The sequence below is a fragment of the Crinia signifera genome, chromosome 4 (genome assembly GCF_055691185.1).
Source record: "Crinia signifera chromosome 4, ASM5569118v1, whole genome shotgun sequence".
In the NCBI taxonomy this organism is placed as follows: domain Eukaryota; kingdom Metazoa; phylum Chordata; class Amphibia; order Anura; family Myobatrachidae; genus Crinia; species Crinia signifera.
Window position 1 is genome coordinate 78,663,723 of NC_139220.1, and position 26,476 is coordinate 78,690,198.

The following is a 26,476-nucleotide window of genomic DNA, read 5'->3' on the forward strand; positions in this document are numbered from 1 at the left end:
ATTTTAAATGCAGTGAAGACCTGCTAAACATATAACCTCACAGCACAAATAATTTATTCTTTTATCGAGGTCTCAATTAGAAGATCTGTATTGTAAAAAAAAAAACACGGTGGTTAATTGCTGCATAAAATGTAAAGTAATTGAATGTCTTAACACAATTAATTAATGAGTTAGAAGAAGTCTATGACCTATTAGTGTGTTACCCTGGTTAATAAAAGTGACCTTTGCAGCTTAAAATGTACTCCTTTGTCAACACTTTCTGTCTGGGTTTAGCTATTGTTTGGTGTTAAAATTAATATTTGCATAAATTTCTCATTATGCTCGGCTTTCTCACTAAAAATTCAATTTGGTCACAAAACTTGGCAGACGCTTCGGACGAAACCCAAAAATAAATATGGTCTCTCTGTAGGACATGATAACATTGCCATTTAATGTAAGGCTGTATATAAACGAGTTGAACAAAATACCCCAAATGACGTGATTAAACATATATAAAACAGTCCATAATTTGTAGCTGTGTTTGAGCTATGTTGACCAAATGTGTGTAAGGTAAGCCGAACACTTCATAATTCATTTTACCTTCATGGCTTAAATCTGAAAAATTTAATTTTAAAAATGAAAGAGCCGATCATTTGGGAACCCTTCCAAAGTTTAATGCAGTACAGGTTGAGTATCCCTTATCCAAATTATTCCAAAAACAGTAGTTTCCGCAATGTACTTTTTTTGTCGCTAAAAACCTTTACTATTACTGTATAACTTGTGAGGCAATTGGCCTTTGTGAAGGTTTCACAGAATTCAGAACCTTGGACAGCTCTATTGAAAAGTCTTCCAGGCACATCAGTAGGTGAAAGGGGTCCACACATTCAGTAGCAGTATAAATGAAGTAGAAAACCTGCCATTTTCTTTCTGATACAAACTGGCTATACACAAGGTTATTCCACTCTCTCTAGACCCTATAAAAAAACCTGTGGGTCTCTCAAACCTATGGTGTAGGGAACTGTCCTCTTATTGCATGCAGCGATAAAGCTGGCAATAAAGCTCTGTCACTGCAAAGGGTTTTTAGAAGAAATGTCATTATGCTGTGCTATGCATGCGCCAACACTGCAGACATTGCTTATTCCACTGCTGCCAGAACCCCCTCCCCACCTCGACAACACATGCAGTGCATGCCAGGACACCCCCCCCACACACACACACACACACACTTCCACAATGGTTATACTCACAAACCCCTTGGAATCAGCACCTGAGGTGCTGTCAACCTTCAGGGCATCTTCATGCTGTGACCACCAGTGCTGTAAAATGAGCTGGCATTTTGCAGCCCTACATTACTGCACCATGGGTCACAGAGCAGCAGGAAGCTCTGAATACCGACAGGAGGTGAGTATAAGCTGATTACACAGGGTGCACTATCATACGCAGCCCCAGTCCGCCGCACATCGCAGGCTACCGCATAGATAATTATCGTATATGTACTAACCCATGCAATAATTATTGCAAAGGATAGCTCTTGCGTTAAGAGCTCGCCTTTGTGATGCACCCGGCGATGTGCAGCTGGTCTCCGACGGCTCCCCCTCCTCCCTTACCAGGGACTGCTGCTGCTCAGCAAGGGACTCTGTCTCCAACTCCCTGCACCCAAAGGTGATTAGGGGCTACCAGAAGGTGGTCACTGGTCTGGACAGCACAGCACTGTGCTGCCCGGACTCAGGAGAGGGGGGGGCGGTGTGCGTCATTGTGGGGCAGCGGGGAGGCGGTGCGGCTGGCATGGGTCACCATAAGAAAATCTGGGGATACCCCCTGCAGCCAAATCCCAGCGTGGGTTTTACTGCATAACAAAATGCAGTAAAAACCCAATAACAGGGTGTTTACCGCATTTTGTGTTAGAGTATCCCACCCTGTGTGTTAATCAGATTAACATAGCTGACACTCTGCCACTTCCCTGCATTTCTTTCTCTGCCTAGAGGCAGAGAAAGCTGTGCAGAAGCTGGAATTTACATGTGAGCCCTGTGCTTTGCCAGCTGAAGCTGGCGTTATTATCACTTGCAGGGCTGCCATCAGAAGTTGTGGGGCCCAGGACTGACAAAATTGGAAGGGCCCCCACTCTACCCCCTATTGTTACACAAAATATTTTAGTCAGATATTTTGGCTACACCCCTCTAATCAGCGCCTCACGGATGGCGTATTCAATTTGAGTTTTAACAAAAACCCTAAATTACATGTCACACACTGCAAATGCCCATTACATATAATACTGCTCACCGTAATGCACATTACATAATAGACAGCACACCATAATGTCCATTACATATTATACAGCTTACCATAATGCCCATTACATATTATACAGCCCACCATAATGCCCATTACATATTATGGGCGGGATGTATTAATATACATCGCCGCCCTTCGCCGCCTGGCCGCCGCGATGGGGGTTTTAACGCATTTTCCCGTTAGTACATCCCGCCCTATATAACACACCGCAATGTCCATTACATATTATACAGCTCACCATAATGCCTACTACATAATAGACAGCACACCATAATGCCCATTACATAATATATGGCACACTGTAATGCAGATTACATATTACTCCCCACTGTTATCCCTCAATAGTGCTTACCAAGTCTTTCCGAAGGTAGGAAAATAGTGGGTTAACTGATTCACAATTTTTATTTGCCAATTGCACTTTAACAGTTTTTCCTGTAGGTAGTTCATATGGAGGGACGCATGCATCACTCACCCTTCTTCAATCCCGTGGCCGATTACCGGCACAAATAGTTCACTGCAGACTACGAGAGTTGTTTTGAGTCCGGTCGTGTGCTGTTCACTCGTACTGGCATCCTTCCCGGCTGCTGAGGTCGCACGTGGAACACATGCGGGTGACTTCCGGTAGGATCGCTCCTTCCGGTTCTCCTTACACACTTAGCGGGTGCAACAATTTTCCTTTCCGTTTCTCCCTCCATCTGCCCGCTCTATCCTATCCCCTCCAATATTATCCGTCGTCTCAGTCCATCAGTCTGCTCTCACCTGGCTCGCCTCTTTAATCTTTCCCTATCCTCTGGAATCTTCCCTTCCTCCTTCAAACGCGCTCTTGTCTCACCAATTCTCAAAAAAACAAATCTGGACCCCAACTCTGCTTCCAACTACAGGCCCATCTCCCTCCTCCCTTTTGCCTCCAAGCTCCTAGAACGTTTAACCTATAATCGTCTCCTAAACCACCTTACTGCTAACTCCATTCTAGACCCCCTCCAATCTGGGTTCCACCCTTTACTTTCCACTGAAACAGCCCTTTGACACTGTGGACCACCCTCTCCTACTCAACACCCTTCCCTCCTTTGGCATCACTGGCACGGTCTTCTCCTGGTTCACCTCATACCACTCCGATCGCTCCTTCTCCATCTCCACTCCGAGCTCCTCCTATCCTACTACCCTACAGCCAGTCGGTGTTCCCCAAGGGTCAGTCCTTGGCCCTCTCCTCTTCTCCCTCTACACCACCTCTCTGGACACCCTCATCAGCTCCTATGGTTTCCATTACCATCTTTATGCTGATGATACCCTAATCTATCTCTCCTCCCCCGACCTATCCCCATCACTCCTGTCCAAGGTCTCCGAATGCCTCACGGCCATCTCAGCCTGGATGACCCAACGCTTCCTGAAACTAAACATGGCTAAAACTGAACTTTTAATCTTCCATCCCCGAACATCCCCTTTTCTCCCACTATCTCCATCAGCATTGGTGAAACTGAGATCACCTCCACCGACCAAACGCGCTGCCTCGGTGTCATCATTGACTCCTCCCTCTCTTTCACCCCCACATTCGTGCTCTCTCACAGTCTTGCCACTTTCGCCTACGCAACATCTCGTGCATCAGACTATTCCTCTCCACTGACGCGACCAAAATTCTCATTCACTCTCTTGTCATCTCCCGCCTTGACTACTGCAACATCCTTCTCTCTGGGCTACCTCTCACCTGCCTCGCACCTCTCCAATCCATTCTTAACACTGCTGCTAGGCTCATCTTCCTCTCCCGCCACTCTACCTCCGCCTCCCCCCTCTGTCTATCTCTTCACTGGCTCCCCATTCCTTTCCGAGTTCTCTTTAAACTCCTCACCACCACCTACAAGGCTCTCTCCTCCTCCACCGCTCCTTACCTCTCTTCACTGATCTCTATCCACACTCCCTCCCATCCTCTTCGCTCCACCGCTGACTGCCGACTGACCTCTCACCTAATCACCTCCTCCCACTCCCGTGTCCAAGACTTCTCTCGCGCTGCCCCCCCTGCACTGGAACAACCTCCCGCCACCCATCAGGCTTTCTGTTTCCCCTACCTCCTTCAAGCGCTCCCTCAAAACCCACTTTTTTCGACTAGCCTATCCCTCCTCCTAACCTCTTTTGATCCTCCTATCCTGCCTCCTTCCCATCCATTCCTACTTATCCTATTGTTTTTCGTTCGTCAAACCCACCTCATTTTAGTATGTTAACTCTTACGAGTAGGGCTCTCCTTCCTCACATACTCACCCTACCTCTTTACCTTACTTGTGCTCCTGTCCTGTTCTTCCCTTCCTCTACTTCATCTTCAGTCTCCTCGACAATTTCGACACCTACTTCAGAACTGATGCTGATTTTAGTTCTACCAGCTATACCCCTATTTATGCTGTATTTTATCAACACACCCTGTACGTTACCATGTAATTTGTTTTTTGTTTGCTATGTACGGCACTGCGGACACTTTGTGGCACCTTATAAATAAACATACTACTACTTCTGTTAAGTTAATGTGGCTCAGCTTAGTTGGTGCTGAGTAGAGCGGACTGTGTCATCCCCTCTCTTCAGAGTGGCAGGGCCTGGGACAATTGTACCCCTGGTACCCCCCTGTTGGCGGCCCTGATCATTGGTCTCCCTGCAATTAAAATAAAAATAAAAAATGTAAGTAAATTTGGCCAGATCACATTTCCTATTATAAGTATGGGAAATGGGATGTGCTTACTAAAACAATGCAAATTGAAGAGTTTGCCCCTAAATATATTTAGGTGATACTAAATGAAAAAATAGTGTAACATTTTACACCCTTATTCACATTGTTTTATTAACTATAATGCTAATAAATAGACCCTTTATACTGCAAATGGGCAGACTTTAAACCTCGGGCCAGTGCTGTCGCTTTTCTTCAACATGGGGGAACTGCCATTAATGGGTACAAAAAACAAGTTGCAATAGGCCACCAAGTGTTGCCCCATAGTAATAGGATGAAATAGCTGCCAGGGCAATGCAATATAGATCCTAATTATGGAAGGAGGAGGGGGTGGGGGGGGCAGATACCATATGACAGCTCCTTGAAGACATATGCTAAAAGCTTCCAACAGCCAGTATAATAAATATATACACAAAGGCCCAGCAACTGTATAGTGGCTGTTGCTGCTTAAGTATTGAAGCCCCAAACAGAATTAAAGGTGCCCATACACTAAGCGATTCTCAAGCAATTTGGTCAATTTTCATCTAATTTGAGAGATAAATCAGATGAAAAATGACCAAATCACATGATGCTGACATCAAGTTTGATGCAACCAACGGTCCCATGTGCATTACATCGGAGCAGGCTGCACAATAGATTAATTGTCTCACCAAGCTTCCCGGCATCCTTGGACAGGGATTGCATAAATACAGTACATTGTATGCAGTCCTACTGCCTGGGGGTTTCCTGGGTGGCTCAAGGTGGATCACAAATGACTTCTCCCTTAAGAGATGTCGGCCTTAAGGGAGGAATGAGGAAACAAATTAATGAGGGAAAGGGCTGCAGAACTGTGATTGATTACTGAGAGTTTGTGAGTTAAGTTGAGCTGTTAGAAACAGGATGAAGAGACGTTACCAGGGGAACAATAGTGACAAATGCCAATTACAGACCATGTGCTGTATAAGAATCTGTATATTGTTGGTCATATGACTTGAGATGGAAGCTAAGAGAAGCAGATATAGAATATGTATATTGCTTCCCCTCAAAGTAAACAAGAGCAAAAGTGGCCATAATGAGTGGATGTGGTGGAGAATCACAGACTAGGAAATGTATGCAGCTTGAAGTAATCCTTAATGAGTGTCAGAGCTGTAGGAAGGGAGTGTAAAACAGATGGATCTTAACAAGACAAAAGAAAAGGGGTGAACCTACAGAATGCATCCTGGACCTGTGAGATAAGTGTGCAAAACATACTTCACTTTAACATGATTTTCAAATTTGTGTATTAAGGTTGAAAACATAGAGAAAAGTAAGTGTATATATTTTTGTTTTGGCAATCTAAGTACTGTGCAGTAAGAGTTACGTAAGTAACATCCCTTATTTTGTAAGCAAGCAGTGAGCTGGAGGAATTATTGGAATAAAGGGCCTTATTCTAGTTCACTCTTAGACGCAAATTCCTTCTCAGATGGACAAAACCATGTGCACTGCAAGGGGGCAGATGTAGCAGGTGCAGATAGAATTAGATTTGGGTGGGAGTTTTCTTCAAAGTGAGATCTATATTGCAGTGTAAAAATAAAGCAGTCAGTATTTCCCTGCACAGAAACAAAATAACTCACCCAAAACTAATTCTATCTGCACCTGTTACATCTGCCCCCCTGCAGTGCACATGGTTTTGTGCATCTGAGAAGGAATTTGCCTCTAAGAGTGAACTAGAATAAGGCCCCATGACACTATGAGGTAAACAAACTAACCCTTGGAGAGTGATAAGGGGGAGGGGGTGAGACAACGTACCAGGCAATCTGCTCCTTACTGTTATTTCTCAAACACTTTAACATAGCAGTTAGGAGTTGATTGGCTGGTACTTTATGTGAGCCATAACTAGAAATGTTGGTGCACTGTGCCAGTAAAAGCATTTGTGCACCCATATTTTAAATAGGGATAATGCATGCTGGAGGATTTCAAAGGGCATGGCCTCATGGGAAAGGGATGTGGTTACTCACAAGTAACAAATTAACATTACACCACACAGCAGTGTCGGTTATTCATATTACACCACACAGCAGTTTCTCTTATACACATAGGGCCTTATTCTAGTTCACTCTTTCTGACAAAATCCTTCTTAGATGGACAAAACCATGTCCATCTACAAACTAATTAAGGACTCAATTTACAAGCTCATTCTGTAATTTTGTTTTGTTTTGATCTTAAGAATGTCCATCTATCACATCTTGTTCCTACTCTGCTGTGTATATATATATGTGTTTCTTCACACACCTTGTTATACCATGCCTGAGGAAGAGACCTAAGTAGTCTCGAAAGCTTGCATTTTAACAACATTTATTTTTGTTAGCCATTAAAAGGTATCATATTTGCTAGATTGCTATTTTGTTTTTCTCACTGAGGAACAATAAAACTTTTCTTATCAACTGGCTAACACGGTACCAAACTTTTTTCTTTTTACAAAACCATGTGCACTGCATGTGGGCAGCTATAAAATGTGCAGAGAGAATTAGATTTGGGTGAGTTATTTTGTTTCTGTGCAGGGTAAATACTGACTGCTTTATTTTTCCACTGCAATATACCGTATATACTCGAGTATAAGCCCTTTTTTTGGCTGAAAAATCCCTACTCGTTTTATACTCGAGTGTGGGTCTGGGACAGTAGTGTGTTACCTGTTAGCACCCCAGCGCTGCACAGCGGCATCCTCTGTGCCCAGCGGGAGGCTCAGCGCATATGATATCTAAGACCTGACACTGCCCAGCGTGTGATGACGTCACTTCCCTGCCTGCCGGAAGCTCAGTGCCGGAAGAGTTAACATCCCCTGCAGTTGGTCAGCTGGCTGTCTCCATGTTACTGAGCCGCACTAGGCAACAAACAGACACGGGACCCGGCGCCAAGGGAGGGAGGTGCTGAGCCTCCCATTGGGTCTTAAGGCTGTCTGTTTCCTAGCGCGGCTCAGGTCACTAGACTGGCATCTCCCCTCCCCTGGCTCCCATTGGATCTTGTGCGGCTCAGGTCACTAGGCTGCTGCCTCCCCTCCCCTGGCTCCCATTGGATCTCTTGCGGCTGTCTGTAATATCTAGTATGCCCGGAGAGTGACAGGCAGCCAGGATGTCTGAGGAGGGGACAGGCAAAGCGCTGGTGAAGCCAACTCACCAGGGGAGGAGGAGGGACAAAATTAGTTGAGAGGAGGGGGGACAATATTAGCTTCTAGTAGGTGGCACACCACAGCAGCAACTCAGTGCAGGAGGGAAGAGACACGTGCCTGCTAACATACAGCAGCAGAGTACATCAGATATTTTTTCACAGAAAAAAAGGTTTGTCTGGTTATGAGCACATTAATTAAATAAATCATGTAACCTGCAGGGGATGCATAGAGCAGCCTGTGTTAGGGCTCATAATATACATGCTGCGTGTACGCACTGTTACTGCAAGTGTTGCGTTAGCATTTCCCATACATATGTGGTAATGCTGCGTATGTGATTTACCAGTTACCAGTAGCTGCTGCATTTCCCACCCTAGGCTTATACTCGAGTCAATAAGTTTTCCCAGTTTTTTTTGGTAAAATTAGGTGCCTCTGCTTATATTCGGGTCGACTTATACTTGAGTATATACGGTAGATCTCACTTTGAAGTAAAACCCCACCCAAATCTAATTCTCTCTGCACAAGTTACATTTAGCCCACCTGCAGTGCACATGGTTTTGTCCATCTAAGAAGGATTTTGTCAGAAAGAGTGAACTAAAATAAGGCCCATAATGCCACAAAGTTGAGCCCATTGTACATTATGTTATGCCACACCACAGTAAAACCACTCAACAATATAGCCACTTATACACATTACACTGCACAACACTAAGCTTATTACTTATAAACATTATATAGTATTATCTAATATACATTATGCCGACAGTAATATTGTCCCTTACACATTATGCCCAAAGTAGTGCCTCTTACATATTATACCTACAGAAACTGTATGCCTTACACTTTGCCCACAATAATGCCCCTGACACATTATGACCACAGTAGCAGTGTCCCTTGCACATTATGCAGATAGTAGTAGTACCCATTATCAATTCTGCCCATAGTAGTGCCCATTAAGCATTATGTCCACAGTAGTAGTGCCCTTATCCATAGGGCACAAATGCAAAGAGCCACAATTTATTGTGGGCTGGGCCCTCTGCCAACATAATACGCCCCACATGCCTGAGAGCTTACTACCCCCATGGGCCTAATGCCCAAAACCTGGTGATAAGGAAAGGGATAAGGAAATTATTGGTGGTCAAGGTAACTGGGAGACGATGCAGTGAGAATCTTTTTTTTAGCTCTTTGCTGCCCACCACTGTCAGATCCTCATCTTCTTTCTTCTGACACTGGCTCATCCTGACCAGCAAAGCTGTATTCTGGTCTTGCGGCCACTTTCTTCAAACAAGCTGAATTTTGATTCAATGCTCTGCATGCATTATCTAATTATCCCTTGATTCACATAATGTAAGGCTGCTACAGTGATGATCACATGGTTGGGCATGAGAAATGTGCCAACAAGCCAGATTTACCCAATCATTGGTCTGGCAGCATATGCATTGCCATGGCTAACTGCCCAAACTATCCACTGTTCCTTTACAGGAAAGTAATATAGGGACATATTTCCTTTCCATCTTCTATCTCACAATGTTTGCCCATGATATCTGACAGGCTTCAGGTCTTACAGACATTTTATTAGACAATGTATGCCAACCTTAAGGCTGCCAGATGAGCAGCCTTGGAAAAAGTTATTTAGCTAAAGTGTAGGCAACATATGTTTAAGTTGATGCTAATGTACAATCCCAGCAAGTCCTGCCACTGTAGATCATTCGAACCATGGTGTCTTCATATTTCATTTCCGTGATGCATACTTGATGGAGCAGGATAGTGGAAGCGCACATACACATGCCCCCGCTAACATGGTGGAGCAGTGAATACGAATACTGTAAGTACTGCATTCTAGTATAATGAAAAAGAATACCGCAGCAACAAAGGATGAGGACACATCTGTATTGAAAAAGCCAGAAGCAAATTATACTTTAAACCAATGGTTCCCGAACACAGCACCCTAATGAATTTGTTCACAGCACCACTAGGCTAAAAATAGATTTTCTTTTAAATGTCATCCTTAGGTTCGGTTATGTAGTGAAGGACAGTATTATGATAAGAAGCCATAAGCCAGGCATGTCCAAACTATGGCCCTCCAGCTGTTGTGAAACTACAAGTCCCAGCATGCCTTGCCACAGTTTTGCTATAAGGGAATGCTAAAACTATGGCAAGGCATGCTGGGATGTGTAGTTTCACAACAGCTGGAGGGCCATACTTTGGACATGCCTGCCATAAGCACTGCTTTTGCTTATCACATTGGCCATAGATAATTATAGTTGGCCCTGGACCACCATCCCAAACCACCCATGCATTTGCCATAAGGCACCAGAGTGCCACAGCAACCGTTTGGGAACCAATACTGTACACTATTAGCGTGTTAATAATATGTATATCAAGCTCAAAAGTTAATGTAGACTATTTAGTGATGCACAGGGTCCATCTCGGAAAAAAAAGTATTACAAAATATCATGCCATAACTTTTATATTCACTAATCCATTTACAACTCTGCAATATCCAATTTTATAAGCTCTATAATAGTGTTAGCAATGTGACACATCATATTTAGCAAAGCTGGGAGACCATATAATCTTTGCTATTTTGCTATTGAGCAGAATTTCAAACAAATACTAAAACAAAGCAACTTCATGTTTGTAACATTGTGTGTCCTAAAAACGTTAAGAAAAGTCAGCATTGTGTGTTACTGTGTGAAAGGTCAGTATAAAGTAACTCCACTCTATTACATTATATTTAAACACTGAATAAAAGTGATATATTACCACGATGCCTTTAAGATAAAAACGGAACTTAGCCACTATTACCTAATATTTTCTTTAATTAAGTACAAGACATTATAGTGGAAATATTAATTATAGCCAATATAATTTTACTACAGAATTTCACTGCACTTTTCACAATGACTTTTTCTCTACTTTAAAGCTGATATTAACAGTAAGAGCCTATCAGTGGATATGCCTGAAACCCTAAATAACTCTGTACTCATTTGGACATAGCCAAACTCTAGAGCTGCAGCAGAAATAGCAATTTTCTGTGACAGGGAAACGGAGAGGGAGGTCATTGTCTCTTAATGGCCCCCTACAGTGATAATCTGTGCTGCTAGGAACTGTCCTGGCTTTCTTGGCAGCAGACAGGTCATGTAGGCTGTATCTCTGCCGATGGAAGGGAAATAATTGTAATGCACCCATTGGCGAGGTGAAGCAAGGTAATTAGCTTTTGTTTAATATTGCTGCAGTCTAATGCAAGGTAATATAGCATGCGCCTACTAATATAATCTGCCATATTATAGCATTAGGAATATTTCATTTTAATATTTCAATTTTATGTTTCTAATATTTGTACGTATTTGTGAATAGTTGTTGGCCTTTCAATGTTTCTTTTGGGGATGTTTATCCAAGTCTCAAAAGAGATAAAGTGGAGCGAGATAAAGTATCAGCTCCTAACTGTTGGTTTATACAAACTAAAACTCCCCACACACATAAGATTTTTTAAACGATATGTCTGTTTTAATATTATCGGAGTAGCCAATTGTTTAAAAACTTGTGGGTGCATGATAACAATCCAATGTGTGCACCAATCATTTGTTCATCAACAGATGGAGCGCCGCTCAGCCGGGGCTCGCCAGAATGCCCGCACTGGTGGAGAGGTGCTCCAACGCGCGTCCTAGTTTTCGGGCAGTGGGGATGAGAACTATGCCTGTCTCCGGTTCAGGGAGATGTGCAGGGTTAGGGGCTGTGCAGCAAAGTGGCGGGGGCCGGCGGACAGCAATGGGGAGGTGGCGGGAAGCTCCGTCGGGAGGGGATACATGAGCATCTCATGCACGAGCCTCCCTGGCTGGCGGAGGCTGGTTCGCCCCTCGCCCCCCGTGCAAAGGGGGTACCTGCTGCGCCGTCTGTGGGATCCATACTGGATTTTGACAGGAGCCTGCAGTGGTGTCCTTGCTGCGCGTGTACCTGCGGCGCTGTGTATAAAGCTGGCGGCGGCGGGGGGTCCCTGCAGTGAACAAAATAACTAGCGCTATCCGCTGGGCTATGCGGCGGCGTGGGAAGCGCTGCCGGGTTTGAAAACACTGGCCGCACGCTGATTGGCTGAGATTCAGCCAATCAGCGTGTGGCCAGTGTTTTCAAAACAGAAGCGCTTCCCGCGCCGCCGCATAGCGCTAGTTATTTCTTATTCACTGCAGGGACCCCCCACCGCCGCCAGCTTTATACACAGCACCGCAGGTACCCGCGCGGCAAGGACACCAGTGCAGGCTCCTGTCAGACGCCAGCATGGACCCCCCTGCCTGCTCCCCAGATGGCGCAACAGGTACCCCCGCCCCCCGGCACCGAGGCGCCCCCACCCTGACTCGCCTGGGGTGCTCCGGTGCTTCGCACCGACCCTGGCTGGAGGTTGGCGATCGGACCACCAGACCCGGGTGAATGAAAGCGGCTCCAGCTGTAGCTCATTTATTACTTCAACATGCAGAAAGATGAATGACCTATTGTGCACGACTTGGCACACATCGTTCTGTGTGTAGGCATGATGTGACAATGATGTGCTCAGGGGCGGATTGGCCATTATATCTACCGGGAACTTTCCCGGGAGGCCGACACTACAGAGGCCGCCGCCGCCGAAAGATGCCAACACAACACCGGACCGTGATTACAGTGCTGCAGGGCACCCGGAGAAGCGCTGAAGACGTCTGTGAGTATGTTTTTTCTCCACAGGTACCCCAGTGGATTCTACTGGAGAAGGGGACCGATCCTTCGTGGCAACATACAGTAGGTGAGTATGGATGAATGGGCTCTGTTTGTAATAAAGTTGTACTGTACGTGTGTTTGTGTATTTATTTAACTATTTGTGCTACTGTGGGACTACAAGTCCCAGTGGGCCCTTTATTGCCCCACATGCTGGGACTTGTGGTTCTCCAAGTCCCTGCATGTGGTGCAGGCTTGCTTGGACTCATAGTTCCACAGCAGTATACAATAGTTTTTCTCTATTTTTTACACAATCATCAGCTCGATGCCCACCGCCCAGGGGCATCGAGGACAGCCCCGGGCTTCGGCATGGGCAGGTAAGTTCTGGAGGGGGGGGACCCCTTCTTTGGGGGGGTCCCCACTTCCCCAGGACCCCTGCCCATGCTGACCGGTCAGGGGGTGAATGCTTTGGGCGGGGGGACTTGTATAAAAAGTCTCCCCCCGGCTGTGGCATTACCCTGCTGGCTGGGCCCGGTGCTGTTTCTTGAAATACGGGGGACCCCTAGTCATTTTGGGAACCAGGACCGGCCCTTGAGCCTGGTACTGGTTTTATAAAATACACAGAACCCCGACTTCCTTGTTTCTGTGATTTTATGAAACCAGGACCGGCTCTTTCAGCCCGGGGCTGGTTATGCTCAGGAGGGGGGACCCCACGCATTTTTTTTTTCCATTTTTTATTTTTAACCCTTTTTTTTGGACAGAACCATGCACAAATCACAATGATCTGTGCATGGTTCTGTCAAACTCGCCAGCCAGAACCTGGTCTAATTTTTTTGCGATTTTTGGTAACCTTTACCAAAAATTGCACCCTATTACATGTGCGAGTTAGATGCTTTCCAATGGGAAAACATCTGGATGCGAATTGAAGTGTGACTAAAAATCACCACTTCAATATGTGCGATTTAGCGGCAAAAAGTGTGATTTTTTTTACGCGAATCGCACCCTATAAAATATGCGATTTTCGGGAAATGCCCCAAAACAGCATATTTTGCTGAAAAAAAACGCAAAAAAAATAAAATCGCCTCCCATTACATTTCGCCCATTGTATCAACATCCTGAAGTTGAGAGTGTGTAAAGTCAGGGGTTAGTGCCAGACAACTATGGGTCCATTCACATTTTACAGTCTCGCCAACAAAGACAAGTTAATATTGATGAATCTGATATTCAGACACTATTGATGCTTTAGACACTATTGATTGCCTGTCAACAATGTATCTAAGGGTGCATACACACTGTACAATTTTTTTGACCAATTTGGTTGAAAGACATTTCCATTGAACCCAGTGTCCTGGACTAAAGATGTTGACAAAAGATATTGACGACAGACGAAAGAAGATAGATCTAGCTACAGTTTATAGGCTCTTTTTGAAAGATATTCAAATTGAGCTGCATGTACAGTTGACGAACAATCTTGATGAACAACTGGCGGGTATGCGCATCATCATTCATCGTTTGTTTGTTGACAATATCTTTTGTCAACATCTTCCATCCAGGACACTGGGTTCAATGGAAATGTCTTTCAACCAAATTGGTCAAAAAAATTGTACAGTGTGTATGCACCTTTAGTGTAGTGAAGTGGTAATCCGGCCTACTGTTATGTTGGCTCCGCCCATTATTGATTTGTTGCCGCTCACATGAGGTCACTTCCAGAAATTTTCCAGGGCCACTTAGTCCCTAATCCGCCCCTGGATGTGCGATATGATTTGCAGTCCTTAAATGACCTATCTAACCCACTGATGGTTTACTCAATCGTTCTGAATGTGTACATGATATTGTTTGGCCAGGATTGTTCTGGATTTCAAGTGGAATTGTATAAGAGTTTAGTCATAGAAACTACTGTGTGTGTCTGTGTATGTGTGTGTGTGTGTATGTGTGTGTGTGTGTGTGTGTGTGTGTGCACCTTTTGTTTTGAAAATAACAGTATCTGATTGATTGGTATTTTTTTCTCCAAGATATGAAAATCTCAAACCCAGTCTTTCTAATTATTTCAAATATTGCTCAGTTTGGAGTTATGTGCATTGTGTTAACCTGTAGTAATGTATGTGTCATTATTTACTAAATAAAATTAAATATATAATTAATTTAAAAATTATGTTATTGCGGTTATTTTTTCCTGCATCTAGGGCAGTGGTAGCCAACCCTAGCCCTCGAGAGCTACCAACAGTTCACATTTTTCAGACAACCTAGCTGCTGCATAGGTGCACTCATTACTCACTGACACATTTTAAAATATACACAGATGGAGCTAATTAGCTCACTTGTGATTCTGTGAGGAGACCTGCAAAACATGTACTGTTGGTAGCTCTCGAGGACTAGGGTTGGCTACCCCAGATCTAGGGTCACCACCAGATATAGTGCCCATTAGCAGAAAAATGTTGCATGCTCCCTCTTTATGGTCTACAAAGCAACATATACAGTAATAGCTTCCTCTGGGAATGGACCCCACTGTTGACCTCATGGAAGCTACTGACCCACAAACACCCTATTTACCCTGAATAAATGCCCTATCATTTTTATAGTGCTTTATGTTCCATGGATCATAAGTTCACAATATTATAATTGCAGTTACATCATGTTTATGTTTCATCAGCCTGTAATGTATATACAATATTAATTTACAAATAGGTGAAAGTATGGTAATTTATATGTCTCTACCCACAGGCTAATAAAGGGGAACAGATGATCTTGTATTCATTTGAAACATAGTACAATAAGGGCTTTATGACTAAAGAATGTTACCATTTAGTTAACACTAAAGATATTACATTTACCGTCATATGCTGGGTGACCTAATGAAAGCAAAGATACAACTGTGTGAATTATCTAGTAAACTGGAATTTACAGTTATGTCTGTACACAATTCAACTTGTCTTCTACTCATTGTTCAAATTGATCGCTGTCAGGATTCTTGGTTTTGAGGACCCAGTTGTGACCAAGTGAGTTGGAGACTTTCTATTGCAGGTGTAGGTAGTAGGTTAGCAGGAAAAGGTGCTGGTACTAGGTACCGGATTTGCAGGTGGTGCACAGGTACTGGTGGTGCTCAGGTACTGGTGGTGCTCAGGTGCTGGTAGCAGGTGGAGCACAGGTGATGGAAGCTGGCTGGGCACAGGTGCCGGAAGCAAGTGGTGCACAGGAGCTGGAACTGGTGGTGCACAGGTGCTGGCAGCAGAAGAAGCACAGATGATGGAAGCAGGCGGTGCACGGGGTGCACAGGTGCCGGGAGCACGAGAATGCACAGGTGCAAGTTGCAGGTGCGGATGACGGGCAGTGGATGCCACTAACTGCCACTGGATGCTGGTGACTGGTAGTAGATGGGAAGCGGTCATCTATTAGAATGAACTTAGGTCTACAGTCATTAGGTCGACCCCACTAGGTCGACTGGCAGGAAGGTCGACCTGACTTAAGGTCGACATGGGCCAAGGTCAACATGACTTAAGGTCGAATCTGCATAAAGGTCGTCATGAGGAAGGTCGACTGGTCATAAGGTCGACATGGGTTTTTCACTGTTTTTTGAGCCGACATGTGCCAACAGGCGGTATTTCATGCCCTACCATCCACTAGGGTGTGGAGGAGGTTATTAAAGCTGTGGCGAGCGAAGCGAGCCACCGTGCCCGAAGCATTGCGAGCGAAGCGAGCTATGCGAGGGTCCGATTCTCATTGCCAACTGTGTCCATGTTGACTGTGTCGACATTCGGGTCAAAAAACTGTGAAAAACCCATGTCGACCTTATGACCAGTCGACCTTCCTCATGTCGACCGTTATGCAAATTCGACCTTAAGTCATGTCGACCTTGGCCCAGGTCGACCTTAAGTCAGGTCGACCTTCCTGCCAGTCGACCTAGTGGGGTCGACCTAATGACTGTAGACCTAATTGTGGTCTGGCAGATGTACCGATTCCGTGTAGATACAGGTAACTGCCACAGGATACAGGTAACTGGCAGTGGATCATGCAGGTAACTGGTAGTGGATGCAGGTAGCTGCCACAGGATACTGGTAACTGTCTCTGTTTGCAGGTAACTGGCAGTGGATGCAGGTAACTGGCAGCAGATGCAGGTAACTGCCACAGGATACTGGTAACTGGTAGTGGATGCAGGTACAAGATACACCCAGGACAGGTTCTGGAGCGCAGGACACTGGGGAACAGGTAGCGAAGTACTAGCATTAGGGGGATCTACTCATCCCTTTAATCCGGGACACATATTAATTACACAGGTTCTGTGGCAGTTTAAAACCAGGTGAAATGGAGTCTTGGGTGTGGCAGTTTAAAACCAGGTGAAAGCCAGCCACAGAACCTGTGTAATTAATATGTGTCCCGGATTAAAGGAATGAGTTAGTCACCCTAACTACATGGGAACAAACACTGGAGGTCTCAGCAAAGTTACTGGCTGGAGGTGCCCAGGTGAAGCGACTGGAGTCAGGTAACAGAGGAACACTTCAGAAGGTGCCTAGAAACTGCCTGTAGGAAGAGCAGTTGCTGGAGCATATCTCCCAATATGACCCATGCCAGGAGGGACAAATTACTCTGCTGCTGGACTTTCCTCTTAATGTATGATTACCATCACCTGTGTTGAACAGGTCAATTGATAAGAAAGGTATTTCTCCACAGGTGATGGCAATCATAAATTAAGAGGAAAGCCCAGGAGCAGAGCAATGTGTCCCTCCTGGAGAGTAGGGTTACCACCTAGTCCCTTTAATTCCGGACACATATTAATTACACAGGTTCTGTGGCTGGCTGACTTCAAGACTCCACTTCACCTGATTTTACACTGCCACAGAACCTGTGTAATTAACATGTGTCCGGAATTAAAGGGACTAGGTGGTAACCCTACTGGAGAGGGTAATGTTGGGAGGTATGCTGGAGGAAACTGTTGGTATGAGGGTCAGATATTTATCCCCCTGCCTAGTATTGATTGATTGACAGGGAGGAAGGTAATCAGCAATTAGTGGCATGTATTCAGGAGCTTTAGTCAGAACTAGGCAGTTGAACGAACAGCAAACAGGCCACTGAAGGGTTACAGCTAATCTTAGCTACATACTTCTACTCAGGTGAACAATCAGTGAAGGGCTGAACCCAGCCTCTCACACTGTGATTCACACCATGAGAGCAGACTGCAATGATCCAGGCTGTGTGAAGGCTGCTGACCAGAACAACAAAATAAGCAGGTGTGTGACAATAGCACTGCTTCTTATAGTAAGTGTTGCACAAAGTGCTCAGTGAATTAATCTGTGGGTCTGATACAGAAATAAAAGTATTTTCACTGAAAAAAATCTGAATATTTACAGTGCAGTGTTGCACTTATCTCAGGGGTCTGATTCAGACATAGATGGAGGTGCTATCGCTGCCACTTGGAGTGATAGAGCACAAACAGCAGGATGAGGGAGTGCATCAGTGTGAGAGTGTAGGATAAGGGGTTGTGTCTGTGTGATAAAGCACTGGCCACAGGGCTAGGGTTACCGTACAAGGTGTAGGGAGTGTGAAATGGTGCAGAGAAGTAGTGTGGGGCAAGTGTGTTTTATTCATTTGACTATGAATATGCTTGTTATGTTTGAATGCTATATGACTGTCATCAGTGGAGTATTTCATTAACACATTCATATTCTGGAGCATCATTTACAAAGGTGTCGTATTTTTGAGATTCATAATATTTGGCAGCCGTATATACTGCCACAAGATACAAATACGAGCAGGGCAGCTGAGAGGGGGGAGAGCGGGTACTAATTACCCGGGCCCCGGCTTGCTGGAGGGGCCGTGCAGGGTCCCTGGTATGACCCCTCCCTTCTCTCTCCGTCCCTCCCAGGCAGCAACAGCAGCACACACTTCTACAGCATGTGCTGTGCTGACGGCAGGATCAGCATGAGTGTCTCACTGACAGCGTGAGAGGTCATGCTGAGCCTGCTGTCAGCACAGCACATGCTGTAGAATTGTGCTGCTGCTGAGATTACAGTTTTTAGAGTTTTCTTTCACCCTCTGCTAAACATTTTGGGGGCGTGGCCTAAGTGCGGGAGGTGCCCACACCTCCTATACTTAGGCCATGCCCCTGGCATTCCTCTCGGCTGCCCTGAATACGTTGGTAGCCTGCATGGATTAGTCAGTGTGCCTGGGGGAGTGGGTAACCCCCAATAAAGGGGTCCTCTCTCCAGGATTAACCCATCCTGGGGCTGTCCCCTGGTCGATGGGCACCGGGCTGATAGCAGTGTAAAAGTTAGAATAAACTATTGGGTTCTGCTGTGGGACTATGAGTCCCAGCAAGCCTGGGCTGCATACTAGGACTTAGAGAACCACAACTCCCAGCATGCGACCCATGAATGGGCTTGCTGGGACTCATAGCAGGACCAATAGCCAAATAAATACACACTGGCACACCAGTAGAGTATAACATTATTACATACACCCAATACATACAGATACTTACCAGCTTCTCTGGCAAAGATCGCATCCTCTTGTACATCCATGTACTTGGCAACATAACAAACCGCCTGTACATGATGCCGCACAAACTGAGAGAAGCACAGAATATGTTTGTTTACAATCTGTGGCTCCTCCCCCAAATAGCGCTAATGGCCACCTAGCGCCCTACTCCCGATGCATGTGAGCCACATTAATAAAGAGACTGACCAAATTGACAACAAGTTTGTGTCCCAATAAGTTTCTTTATAATGAGATCCACACAGTAGATTTTTATCTGTTCATGGAATATATACATTAACTTAAATATTTACTAGTAAGAATCTCATTTTGAACAGCCTTCCGGCAAGTATAGTAAAGTGGAAACTGCAATAAAACCTCTTATATGTGCTTTGTATACAGGATTAAAGTTTGTCAAATAGACACACACAAAGATTTCCTAATGAAACTAATGCAAATTACACATCTGGTGCCTTTTGTTTTTGCTACAATTACTACACAATGGGATGATTCAGTGTGTTTATCCTTTCAATTTCTTTCTGTAAGTACTAAATAGGAAATCTTGTAAAGCACCATTGTCATTAACTCCACAGCTTAGATGCAGTTTTGTGGGTACATGGAGCTGGCTGTAGAACATATATAATTGGAATATTGTTTTGTGAGCTCACTAGGGCGATCAGTGAAATATGATCGCAGCCACTTAGATCAGTTTCAAGCAGGAGACTGTTTAATGCTTTTTTATTGAGGAAACAGACGGGGAAACTTTAGTGTTTTATTTGTCAAGATCTACTATTTCATGTGCTCATTTACAGCAACTGCGATGTGTTTGTTAGACAGGATAATTCAGCCACATTTCAGAGGTCACATGCTACACTTAACATTTTTATTTGCCTTAATGTTCTTGTGCTTTTTCCTTCTGCAGTTAGGTGTTCCTTTTAATTTGAATTGTAGCATAATTCCCTTTTAAAGGGGAAAAATGCAATAGAATGTACATCTACAGCTGTTTCAATGCATCCTGATCGCATCTAACCCAAGTACTTTATATGCATCTGGATTTGTTTTACCGCTTACAAGTTATCCATATTGGAGGCAGATGTCTTCTAATATTCCCTAATTAACTCAAGTCTTACTCATAATATTCACTAATTATCTCAAGACTTACTTATAATTGACTATGTTGTATGGGTGAGGTTATACGGCTGTGGCTGCACCATTGAACTACAGATTCCAGTATGTTCTGTCTGCTAGGAATTGCTGAGCTTTGTAGCGGCATGTTTCTTTAGCTTGTCATGTGCAGCGCTCGTATTATATGCGTGCTGCAATCCATCCGACTTCCAGAAGTCATGAGTTTAATGTGTGATAATGAAAAGCACTAAAAGGCCTGTCAGGGAACTGATTTGAAGAAACAGAGATAAAATGATCACATAATTATAAATCCCATTCACTAATGTAGAGTGACAACAAGTTTATTGTGACCTTGATTTGTATCTTGTACTGTTTAAGGCTCCCCTGTGCAAGGCACACTAGAAAGTTGGAAGGCTGGAGCATTGGACTGAGGAAAATATGAGGAATGTCCCATTCTTAGGTTGTAAGCTGTACAAACTCCACCCATTGGTCCAATGACTGAAGCTCTGGGTCTTGAGAATGTAGTCTATAAGTTCTGCTATGGGGGGGGTTATTCTAGTTCATTCTTTCTGACAAATTCCTTCTTAGATGGGCAAAACCATATGCACTGCAGGTGGGGCAGATGTAACTTGTGCAGAGAGAATTAGATTTGGGTGGGGTTTTACTTCAAAGTGAGATCTGTATTGCAGTGTAAAAATAAAGCAGCCAGTATTTACCCTGCACAGAAACAAAATAACTCACCCAAATTTAATCCTTTCTGCACATTTTACATCTGCCCCACCTGCAGTGCACATGGTTTTGCCCATCTAAGAAGGAATTTGTCAGAAAGAATGAACTAGAATAACCGCCTTGGTGTAATGTTGAAGGAGTTGTCTAGCTATCTCCTGCTGTACTAGTAGGGTTGGGTACATTTACTAAGATGGGAGTTCTACTGAAGATGAGATGTTGCTCATAGCAACCAATTAGATTGTACTTTTTTAATTATTTAGCACATTCCTAAAGATAGTAGATAGAAACTGATTGGTTGATATGGGCAACATCCCATCTTCAATAGAACTCCCATCTTAGTAAATTTGCACCATGGTGTCCAGCTCAACCAATTTCTCATGCTTAGAAAAAAAAGTGATGTAGAACAATAGACTAACAAGCTAAAAAAAAGTGTTTAGTTGCTAGGCATATTTAAATAGTAACATAGTAATTAAGGCTGAAATAAGATGTTAGTCTATCGAGGGCAAACTAACTTGTAACTACTGACTTGAGTAAGTCCAGGGGCGGATTAAGGTCTGTGGTATCCCTGGACAACAAAATTGTGGCGGCCCCCCTCACCTAGGACACTGGGTGATCAGGCGGGGAGAGCGGTGTAGGTCCTGCCGGAGACATTGTCGCAAGAGAGAAGGGCAGAGGGGAGATGCCAGGCTGGCAGGTGAGTGGGAGAACACGGCACCTATCTCCACAGAACTACTGCAATGCTGCCCACACTGCGGCGGAAGGGCAATGGTGGGGTCCCTGCAGCATATGGAAACTAGTTCCGGTACTTGTTTCCTAGCACGGCGCCACCGATTTTAATTGTGTCGATCGGGTCGGAAAAAATGCGTCGATCGCATGCCAACCAAATCGTATGCGATGCGATCGACCCGATTTTTACATTGGAATCAATGTAAAATGGTCCCTGAGACCAGATTTTACATTGATTTCAATGTAAAAAGCCCCAAAACCCCCCATTTTTATACCAAACCCCCCTCATGTTTGAAATGCCCCCCCCATTGTTAACGCCACCCCACTATTGACGCCAACCTGAAGCATGGCGAGCGCAGCGGTACGCGTCCTCCGACCTTTTCATACCCCTACTATCCACGTCGGCTTGGAGTTGAGTTTATAAAGTGTGGCGAGGGCAGCGAGCCACCGAGCCCGAAGTGTGGCGAGCGCAGCCGGATACCTTCACAGGTATACGCGTCCCCTCGCGGGCTTCACAGGTATCCGCGTCCCCTCGCGAGGCTCGCCACGGTTCGGGTTCGGTGGCTCGCTGCGCTCGCCACACTTTATAAAATCAACTCCACGCCGACGTGGATAGTAGGAGTATGAAAAGGTTGGAGGACGCGTACCGCCGCCCCTCGTGGGCTCGCTGCGCTCGCCACACTTCGGGTTGACGTCAATTGTGGGGTGGCGTTAAAAATGGGGGGGGGGGCATTAAAAATACTCTTTAAACATATTTAATGTGAAATATCGTGCCATATTGGACATATTGGCCCATTTCACATTGTCACCTATATAAAATCGGGTTGATCGCATCAAGGGCCATTATAATGGCCCGCGATCAACCCAATTTTCACTTTAAAAATAATTTAACATTGTTCCCTATGGGAAAATCGCGTTGATCGCGTCGGTCGCATCGCGGCCCCTTATTAGGGGCCGCGATGGACTCGATCAACGCGATTTTGTCTTTCACCGGCAATGGATATACTTAGAACCTGGACCGCTAGTACTACTTTCGGACCAAGTTTGGGGACCACTGTTCTAAAATATTTCCTCTCCATATATAAAAATAATCAGCTGCTGTCAGTTGAGAGGGTTGCATTGTTGTGTTTTTCATGTCTCTTCTCTGTGCATCTCTAAAATAAGAATAAATGATCAAAACTGATGTGTGGTTTGAATCAACCCCACAAAGGTACCCCGAAATATGCAGTAACAGTACTGACATGTAGTGGTTGCACTTCAATCAGTAAGATTGATCTAGACCAGGGGCGGCCAATCCAGTCTACCAACGGTCCACGTTTTCCAAATTAACTACAGTAGCCGGTGCACAGCTGCAGTCATTACTGTCACATTCTCGAACATGTTGTATTCCTTCCTACTAGAGCCACAGGTTGCCTGAAAAACATGAACTGTTGGTAGATCTTGAGGACAGGTTTGGCCACCCCTGATCTAGACTAGAGGAAGTTCTCAGTACCTGTAATCCCCCCCATACATTTTTATAGTAGCGTGGCTGCGCTATTGGCACTGAAACCACTGCCAAATCATTATATTAATACAACAAGTGTTGGTTTAAAGTGTTGGGTTATTACATAGATTTCACTTGAATTTATCTCTGCACACTTATTTAAAGCCAAGAAGTAGTTAAAATGAAAATTTTCTGATAGCTGTTGAAGTGTAAAACATATACGTTACCCAAGGAAAAGGTGATGAGACCTTTTCTTTAATGATAGGCATTTCATAAAAAATGTATATAACTAGTACGTAACATTGCCTTCAGATTTTATAATAGGCTGTGTAGGAACATAAAATTCTTATTGGTAATGGTGGAACAAAAATCTTCCTGGGCTTTGATATTTTGTTGACTCAGCGGGATAATAATTCAATGAGCTTATAATGCATGAGTTCTGAAGACCTCATAGCAGTGTTGTACATGATCCAGTTGCAGATTTTACATTTTGCAAGATTTTAAGATATGAATGCCTATATTCAACAACTGGCATGGTTTCAGAAGGTTATGCGTAATAAAAAACAGGAATATGTTTCATGCTGGCTACAAACAGAACTGGAATGTACATTATCAAAGTAGCAATGCAACAAGGAAACCGGTACTTGTGTAGTTTCACAGCGCCAGTATAGCGCCGTGCGTCTGAGTCCCCTTGCGGGGCTCGCTTCGCTCGCCCACGCTGCGGGCTCGGTGGCTCGCCACGCTATTTAAAATCAACTCCATGCCAACATGGATAGTGGGGGTATGAACTATCCATGTTGGCATGGAGTTAAGTTACTTTTTTTAACATAGTTTGTGGCGAGCATAGAACCCGGAAGTAGGACGGCGCCATGCTAGCGCCGTGAAACTACACGAGTACCAGGAAACCTAATAATAAAATGTCACAGTGTAAATTCAATCATAAACAGGATTTATGCATGGTTCCAAGTGAAATTAAACTGACCTTTTAATTGGAAGTGATAAACATGTACTAATGAAACTTATTTTAAATTACCAATCATTCCCCTATATTCAATTTTTCTAAATTGTGTTCCATGGCCGTCTTATGGATCTACATCCAGAGGAGAGGTTAGAGCAGAGATAGTGATGTATGTTAATGTCTATATATCAGTATGCTGCCCATGGACAGGCAGGGGTTGAATAGGGTCCTGGAAGGTTGAGCTGCTCAGTCAACCCAGATGCCGGCATCGCCAGACCAGCCCAATAGGACATCAGATGGCAGTCTGTGTTTGTGGATTCATCATCCACGTGCAGCAATACATACAGTAAGTAGGCAGTGTAGGACTGGATAATGAATGAGCTACCAGGATAATGCAGTGGTAGGGGCCCATGCCTTAGGAGTATGGTAAGCAACTGGAGAGAGAGAGTTGCCAACCACCACAGCGGCTAGTCTAACCACCAAGAGAGTGTGATGGTCTGGGTCCATTATTAATAGCGGCAGCTCTCCACACATCTGTGGAGGAGGGGGCTACCGAAATTCTGTGCCCTGTCTGCCCCTCACCGCTGGATGGTGCACAGTAGCTTCATCGATACTGCTTCAGTAGCAGCCCACAGATGAATATTCAGGATCCCAGGTCAGCACATGCTCTGTATCATGCTCCGTACTGCGTCTGAGTAGAACCTCTTTTATGGGCTTCCATGTAGCAGCCCACATAGAGGTATCCCAGAGGGAGGGAACACCTCCCAATGGGGCTGCCTTGGGTGACTGTCAGGTCGGGCTTCCAATAGGAACACTGCATCTGGCTTCAGGCAGATTTTACCTTGGAGGGGGATGCAAAAAAACTGTGCATTTTCAAAATAGCATCATATTCTCATAATCTCTCTCTCTCTCTTTCTCTTTCTCTTTCTCCCCCCCCCCCCCCCCTATCCTTTGGGGACCTTTATCAGGTGCCACAACTTCCTATAGTATAACCCTACACAGCACACACCTGGTAGCATCACCTACCCCTATAATACATATTATGCTACCAATGTGCATCAACGGTCCAACTGACTCAATAATAACGTTATAGTGCATAATTTGTGTGGGTTTTTTCCCTATACTTCTATTGGCCAGTGCGGCCCTGTGTGAAGGCAAAAACATTGAACTGGACAATAGTGACATACAATATGAAGTCAATACTAATGTCGTGGACACCCCAGGAGGGAGAAAGTGTCGGCATTTCGGCGGTCGGGATTCCGGCGTCAGGATTCTGAACGCCGGGATCCCGACCGCCGGGATCTTAACTGCATCCCATCTTAAGAACAAATGAAAATTATAATGAAGGATATACGTGCTCCCAACATGGTAACAATAGGCATTTCACTAGGTACACTTCCATGTAGACTATAATCCACCGAAAAGTCACAGTAATGGGAGCAGACTCCAATATAGAACACGGAATGCAGTTTGGGATGTATAAGACACTCATCTTCATATTTGCTCCATGCCCTTATACGTTATAGTAAAAAACAAACAGAACAATGGCTATATTTATCATATCTATCCAGTGTATTTATTGTCACTAAAATGAATCACGTTAACATTTTATGACATCTCTTCCTAAAGTACCCAAATATCACAGCATTGTTCCACCTAGAATGAGTTAATTTTGTAAGCTTGGATGCACCTTCCCCTGGCAATGGGAAATACAATAACTATACTGTACCTTATCCAGGAGAAATAGCAGAAACTGGCAGCTTGTTCGTCACCATTTGTAAATAACCATTAATACTGCACCATGTAGGAGCATTCTGCTTATTTCTGATGCTGGCTGTGGATCCTGTCTGAGAGAAACCATGCTGTTATTTTGAACAATGTGCCAATGATAATGTGAATAATGTATCAGTGCATTGTCTGATTGCAGACGTTATAGGCCTTGCTTGATGCTGCATGGCATGGTTTAAGCAAACAAAAAAGTAAATAAAGCAGTCACGTAACTACAGAGGGTGCAACTGCTATGGGGCCTGGGGGGGCCCGAGGGCCCAGCAGGCTATCCCCTGCACCTTTTTAATTTTGATTCCATAGTACAGCGTGGGTTGCAGCAGTCTGCTCCTGCACTTTCCTCTTAATGTATGATTGCCATCACCTGTGTTGAAGCACCTTTCTTATCAATTAACCTGTTCAATACAGATACAGATGAAGGTAATC

The 26,476-nt window shown here is 44.5% G+C and overlaps 1 protein-coding gene across 10 annotated transcripts in view; it reads left to right on the top strand.

The window, feature by feature from the left end:
* The window catches only part of TENM2 (teneurin transmembrane protein 2), a 2,252,147-nt gene that overhangs the window by 1,062,484 nt on the left and 1,163,187 nt on the right, over nucleotides 1-26,476 (top strand). The gene's annotated exons all lie outside the window — the stretch shown is intronic.